Here is a 7106-nt window from a genome sequence, read left to right as displayed (position 1 = left end):
GTCCACATCACTGGACAAGCACTAACTCAATTCATAATTGTTTACAAATCAGGCAGGAATAAATAAAGGGAATATATCCTGTTTGGGTTGGGGCTCTGAACATTATTTTTGTAAAGGGAAAAAAATGCATTCTTTGTGCCATTTCATGTGCCTGTAATCTAACTTTTTATATTGTATTAACATCCTGGGAATGAGTGGGCTTTTTGTTTATAGTAAAGTTTTCAAGCATCTCCAACTATCTGCAATTGAAAAAGTAAGACCTGCCTAAGACAGCCTTTTGGGACCAGTAGAAGTGTTCCTGTATAGTTGTCATTTTCTGTTTACTTGTATTTTAAATGAAAATGTGTTCTGGGAAAAGGAAATTTTTGCAGTGGGAAAGGTGGCCTTCTATTTGAGACAGTCTTCACTGTGTAAACATTAAAACCAGTATGTAATTAAAAGACCATGAACTTCAGGCAATAATAAGCAAGCTTTTAAAGTTTATTTTGGGGATCATAGCTTGTTTTATTTTTTGTGCTGTAAAATTAACAGTATTAAATGAATTATATTCTTAGAATACATGGAGTGTCTCTTTTTAAGACTAGTGCCTTTTTATTTTCTTACTCCACTTATTTCATAGGACTGGTCCCATATCAAGCCAGTGTTATTAGTGCCCTGTTTGTACAGTCTAAATAAAAACAAACTTGCAACATTATCTGTGGTCTGTACAGCTTTCGTCAATATTATTAGAGGCTTTATTCTGCCATAACTTATGGCATGCAAGTTAAACCAGTGATCTTGGAAAACTTCAGCAAGGGAGGGGCCAAGTATATTTTAAACTATTGCCCCTGCCAGATGTGAGAAACAACTGTTCATTTGCCTTTTTCCCCATCCTTATGCTCCCACCCTCCCAACAATGAAGAAGGCTGATCTGAGAATTGACATGATACAGTATAAAATTAGCCTATCTAATCTTTAGTGTTTCTGCAGTATAATTCCTGTCCAATGCTTAGTGCTTTTTTTTTTAAACCAACTACTGTTAGTCCATACATAGTAAACTGAACACTTAAATGTTATTGAAGAGAATAAGGTAGGGTAAGCCCCCTGGCTGGCTGGGCCAGTTTGTTTACCTGCTGTGTCCACAGGTTCACTGCTCCTGGCCAATGGGAGCTGCAGGATGTGCTGGCTGCCGCTTCCCATTGGCCTGGAGGGGCAAACAGCGGCCAGTGGGAACCATGATTGGCCAAACCGGCCCTGCCCACCAGGGTGCTTACCCTGGGGAGCCGTGTGCCAAAGTTTGCTGATCCCTGGTTTACACCCACATTTGCATGCATCTAAAATAGTATTTCCTGTGTAGATTAGGTTTAAATTGCACATGAGGGAAGTAGTTGACTTATGGGCATTAATAGTAAAAAGCACATCTACTTCAAGATGAGTATGTATAACAAACATGCATGTTTCTGCAGCCACTTTTAAAACAGAGCCCAAAGGATCAGATGGTTGCTTTTTCTTTTTTACTGCAGTGCTTTCAGTAATTGAATTCCTGTTCTCATTCAGGACCAAGTATTAAATCTAATATGAAAAAACACAAAAATGAGTTTTCATACCAAAATTTTGAGAGTAGGAAATCCTAAGGCACATGAATTTTTTTTTTTCCATGGGGGGAGAATAACTGAGACAGACAGTATTCACTGTTTTATAATCTATTCCTTAACTTTCTCCCTTACAACAGCCTACTGGGGGGTAACTATTCTGGCCACATGAAGTTAGAGATAGTTCTACCTCAATAGAGAGCATAAAGGAAAATAAGCACATCACTAACCATAATCTTCTCTCCTTTACAATATTCATTGGCTCTCTGCTTTTAAGGTATCAAGATGTCAGTTGTCACATAAAGGCCAGTCCAAATTTTCTGTCCATCAGTGAGTGTTCCTAGTATAAGCAGCCTTCCTTAAATCTAGTAGATGATGTGCTGAATTATACTGTGTACATTGATTGGGAGATCATTGTAAATAATGAAGAGAATGAGTCACTAATACCAAGTGATCCAGATCATGCCCTAAACTAGGTACAAGCAAATAATGTGTTTTAATATGGGCAAATATAAATGTAGAGATGTAAGAAAATTCAGTCATTTACAAGATGGGGGACTCTACCCAGGGAAGCAGTGACTGAAAAAGAACATGGGCACCCAGTGCAATGTTATGGTTTTTAAAGGGCTAATACAATCATTGAATGCATAAATGTCTATCTCAAGTAGATGCATTACCTCTGTATTTGGCACTAGTGCCACCGTTACTGGAATCTGTCCAGTTTTGGTGTCCACAACTCAAAGAGGATATTGAAAAACTGGAGGGGATTATAGTGATACTCCAGTAGCTTCACAAAGAAGTTTAAAGGTTGACTTACAGTCTAGAAGTACCTACATGGGGAACAAATCGTTGATAATGGGTTCTTCAAACTAGCAGACAAAGGCATAAGATCCAAAAGCTGCAGGTTGAAGCTAGACAAATTCAGATGGGAAATAAAATGTAAATATGTAACAACGAGGGTAATTAAATATTGAAGCAACTTACCAAGGGTTGTGATGGATTCTTCAACACTGGCAATTTTTAAATCAAGATATGCTCTCTTTTTTAGAAAAACATCCTACATTCAAACAGGAATTATTTCACTTGTGTTATACAGGAGATCAGACTAGATGATCTCAGTCCTTTGATCATATTTCATAATTCTACGGTCAAACAGCTCATGAGAAACTGTAGCAATGAATAATATTAAATAGTTCTCACTTTCATGATCAAGTAATGTACAAAACAAACATTGCATCACTGGCTAGAGCCAAGCAGCATATAGGCAAACAAAATCTGAGGTTTCCTACACATCCCCAGTTAATGCACCTGAATTCTTACTTGCAACATGACTCCTGTGCCAGTCAGGAACCTCAGACAGATGAACAAATGTGAACTTGGTATCTTACTATTTCAGCATCAAACAACCTGGTGGACTTGTGATGAAGCTACCTACCTCTTTTGCCAATGTTCTGAGGAAAACAATTTGTTCTTCTTTCCCTGTGAGGAGTTTCCCTCCCCTGTACTTCTGCTTCTCAACACTCCCCACCCTGTGAAAGTTCCACAAATATCTGTGTCAGGCAAGGTGCACTGAGACACTCCCTGGGAGCTAAAAGCTGTCCAACAGGTGAACTATATCACTGCAACAAAATTCTTGGAGGGGCTGTGGCAGCAGCAGCACAATAAATTCTCATCATAAGAAAATGCCTCTTCCAGTAAGGCCCCCATGCTCATCATAGTCAGGTGAAGTGTGATTTTCATCATTCACATCATAAAATCAGTCAAAGAAACATGCTCATCAAGAGTAAAGGCCATGTGTCAATACAGCCAGAGCTTCAAACACCCATCAATTTACTAATAAGAATCCTCAAGAAATAGCTGATGGAGATGCAAAGTCTGACCTTCCATGTCCACTAGTGCTTACAATGGGTTGCTCCCAAGTGACTGGAACTGTTATGTGCTGTGGGATTCTAATTTACACACAAGGGTATGAAAACAAATTACTGACCAAAAGACGTGGCATACGTGGGAAAGGGGGCCCTAGAGCTATATGGTGTTAACAGCCAAAGTGAACTAATGCACATGCATTTCAAGTTTCCTCAGAGTCTGACGCTCCTGTCTAGGCAATTAATCTGTTGCTGAAAACAGCTGTCAGCAACAAGTCTACTCAAACTGCTGGTGTAGACAGGACAAAACTTTTCAGCACCATCATAGACAAGAGTGTACAGAATGTATACTTGTGTGTGTAACTTGTCCATAAGGGTGCTGAGAACAGTTTTTCCCCTCTGTATATCAATAGTTAAACTATCTACAGAACTGGTTCAAAGAAATCCATTGCTGACAGCCATTAGCAATGGGTATATTTCCTGGCATGAACAGAGCCTAAGTATACAGTTATTGCCAGCAATTGTCAGGTTGCTTACAACAAACAAAACCAAACTCTGGGAGCCAACAGCCCTTCTGCTGAGTTCTGGGGATTTAATGATTCCTGACTTTCCTTAAGTTAAATACCTCTTCCTCTGTTATTTATCTAAGTGGAGGAATATGGCTTAGGATGCAACAAATGGGATTTATCAAATCAAAGAAGTGTAAGATGCATCTCTTCGCATATCTGCAGCCATCACAACTGAATCTAACTGACTGCATCCTTTCCAGCAGAAGGGAGAGTTGTTTATTTTGTTAGTGATTACATAGATGTAAGACAATCAGGTGACTAGCTTCTACTAGAACTCCTTTCTAGAGAACGAGGTAATGGATTACGCAGGTAGGAAACTCTTTCAAGACTCTCTATAGTGCCACGAGATTCTGCGTCCTATTTTGCTTTCGTAGGATTTGACTTATTGGCCGACAGACATCCTCCCTGCTCTCCCATGCCCAGGGACACCTTTACTTTCTGTTCAGCTAAGTCCCCAGACAATGCTCAAACACATATCCACCCCTGAAATCCTCACAGCATGAGGATTTCAAGGGTGGATGTGTGTTTATAAGTACATGTTTATTAGTATTAAACAGAAAAACACTTCTCTTGGACATATCTAAGGCAAGACAGCTTCAAACCTGAAGCTAAAATTATTGCTGGTAAGATTTGCAGGCGAGACAAAAGTTGGGGGAGTGGTAAATAGATAGATCAGTTCTACGGAGTGACTGGGAAGGTGGGCTTACTGGAACAAATTATGTACTAAATACAGCCAAATGCATGTATAGAAACAAAGGATGGGTCACACTTACAGGACTGGGGAAGAGTATGTTGGACAGCAGCAACTCTGAAAGGGAATTAGCTGGATAACCAACGCAACGTGAGCTTCTAGCGGTTAGCAACAGCAAAGAGAATTAACCCCACCCTTGAATGTGTAAGCAGAGGAATATCAAGTAGGAGCAGGGAGGTGGTATTACCAACACTGTACTCCATTAGCAAGACCACTTCTAGCACAGTGTCCAGTTCTCACACTTCAACGAAGATGTTGACAAAAAGGGTTCAGAAAAGAAGCTATATATTTAAAGGTTTGGAAATCAGGCCTTATATTGAGATGCTAAAAAAAACCCACCTCAGTCTATTTAGTTTGAAGGTTAAGAGGTGACTTGATAATGGTCTATAAATACCTATGTAGGGAGAAGATTTTTGATAGCAGAGGGCTCTTTAATCTAACAAACAAAGGCATAACAAAATCCAGTAACTGAAAGCTGAATTTAGACAAGTTCAGACTAGAAATAAGGTTCACATTATTAACTGTGAGGATAATCAACCACTGGAATAATTTACCAAGGCGTTTAGTGAGTTCTCCATCACTTGAATCTAGACCGGATGTCTTCCTAAACAGACATGTTATAGTGCCAACAAAAGTTATGGGCTTGATGTAGGAACTGCTGGGCAGAATTCTATGGCCTGTTCTATGCAGGAGTACAGACTAGAGGTTCATAATGGTCCTTTCTGGCCTTAAAGTCTATCCATCTATTCCTTCAGAAAGAATATAGCAAGACTTTTCTCTCCTGTTCTGCAGAGGTAACACCCACCAAAGCATTTCCCCCTGTAGATTAAGTTAAAATATGCAACAGGACTGAACCTCACCATTAATACCTAGAACAGCCACATGGGCAGTGGAAGCGTGAGCGTCCTCATCTTGCTTTGTCAATATACTTCATCCCTGTCCCGAATCAAAGATTTCTCTCATCTACCCACCTTGATTTTTGTACAGCGCTCACACTATCTTCCACCCTATTTACATCTCGATCTCTAAAGATAACAATGCCAATTGGGTTAGCGACATGGATGTTGGTCCCTTGGATGGAGCAACAAACTAATTTTCCACAAATCTGTTTGAGTGAACTAGTAACGAGAAAGACTCCACATCTCACGATTACCACTCCTCTAAGATAGCCAGGCCTTCACAGCTAGGCATTATTATACGGTTATCTTTATCTGCTCCTAGATAAAGAAATGCCCTTTCCTCCAGAGTTACTGCTTGAATTATGCTATCACTGCCACACGTACTGCTGTTTCCTGCACTGCGGCTGCTCTGAAAACTGGTAATTGTGTATCAGCCCTTCCTCACCCAAATAAATCCACGTGGGCTGCCTAGTTCTCTCCAGCATTTCTATGAGAGACATCTCATATCTCCCTGCTCCTGAAAACGTTTGGATGATAAATGACTCTCCCTTGTAATGACACTGAAAATCGCCCTGATTCTCTACCTAGCCTGCCTTGCAAATTATAAATATGTCACTAAAACACAGCAGCTGGGAACATTGGTCAGTTTAAGAACAGAATCTCCTTGAAACATCGTTATGGCAGAAATCACTGGCATCACAAAAGTAAAAACAAAGTTAGTTCTACAAGGCTGGGAACAGCCTGTGTCCAGGTGGACAAGCGAAGACATTCACCAGCCTCTTGTGAGGCCACAAGGCCCAGGGAATCCCCACTTAGCATCCTGTGTATCTTAGAAATGCACCATCTACCAGCGGCACCAGGAGTTGGTTATTTTGACTGATAGTATTAAGGTGAAATTATTTATCTACACTCAAAGCTCTTCTGGGAGAATTGGTAGCAGTATCTGAGTTGGGAGCTTGGGTGAGAGTGAGCAGAACTGTGCCAAGACTGGGTGCAAGGAACCACAACTTGTCTGTCCGTTGGAGTGGCAAGCTGTCTGCCTGCCTACTGCAGAAAGGACCCTAAGAAATGCATACTTTCTACTAGCCTTGTAACAGAGCCTGGTTAGGGTTACCCCTGAGTTTGCCTGTCTCTCTCTGTGCACATGCTGACCCAAGACAACTTCCAGTTTGGGAAGGAGCAGTAAGAGAAGCACTGCCCTGTTGCTCTGTTCCTGCACTGATTCAGCCTGCGGATTCAGAGTTTTGCCAGCAGCAGCTACCCCTTCTCGACGATCACCACATCCAATAAAAGCAAAGTTTATTTGGCAGAAGGCAAGAGAGAGAGAGCGCGCGCAAATAAACCAATGACATGCAGAATATAAACCCAGCTGGACTTATGGCCAAATTCAGAGATAGAGCCTCTAAATTCAGGACTTGTCTATACACAAAGTTGTACCAATGTAATTTAAA

Source organism: Trachemys scripta, chromosome 15, assembly GCF_013100865.1.
Source record: "Trachemys scripta elegans isolate TJP31775 chromosome 15, CAS_Tse_1.0, whole genome shotgun sequence".
In the NCBI taxonomy this organism is placed as follows: domain Eukaryota; kingdom Metazoa; phylum Chordata; order Testudines; family Emydidae; genus Trachemys; species Trachemys scripta.
Note: the sequence above shows the minus strand (reverse complement) of the source record.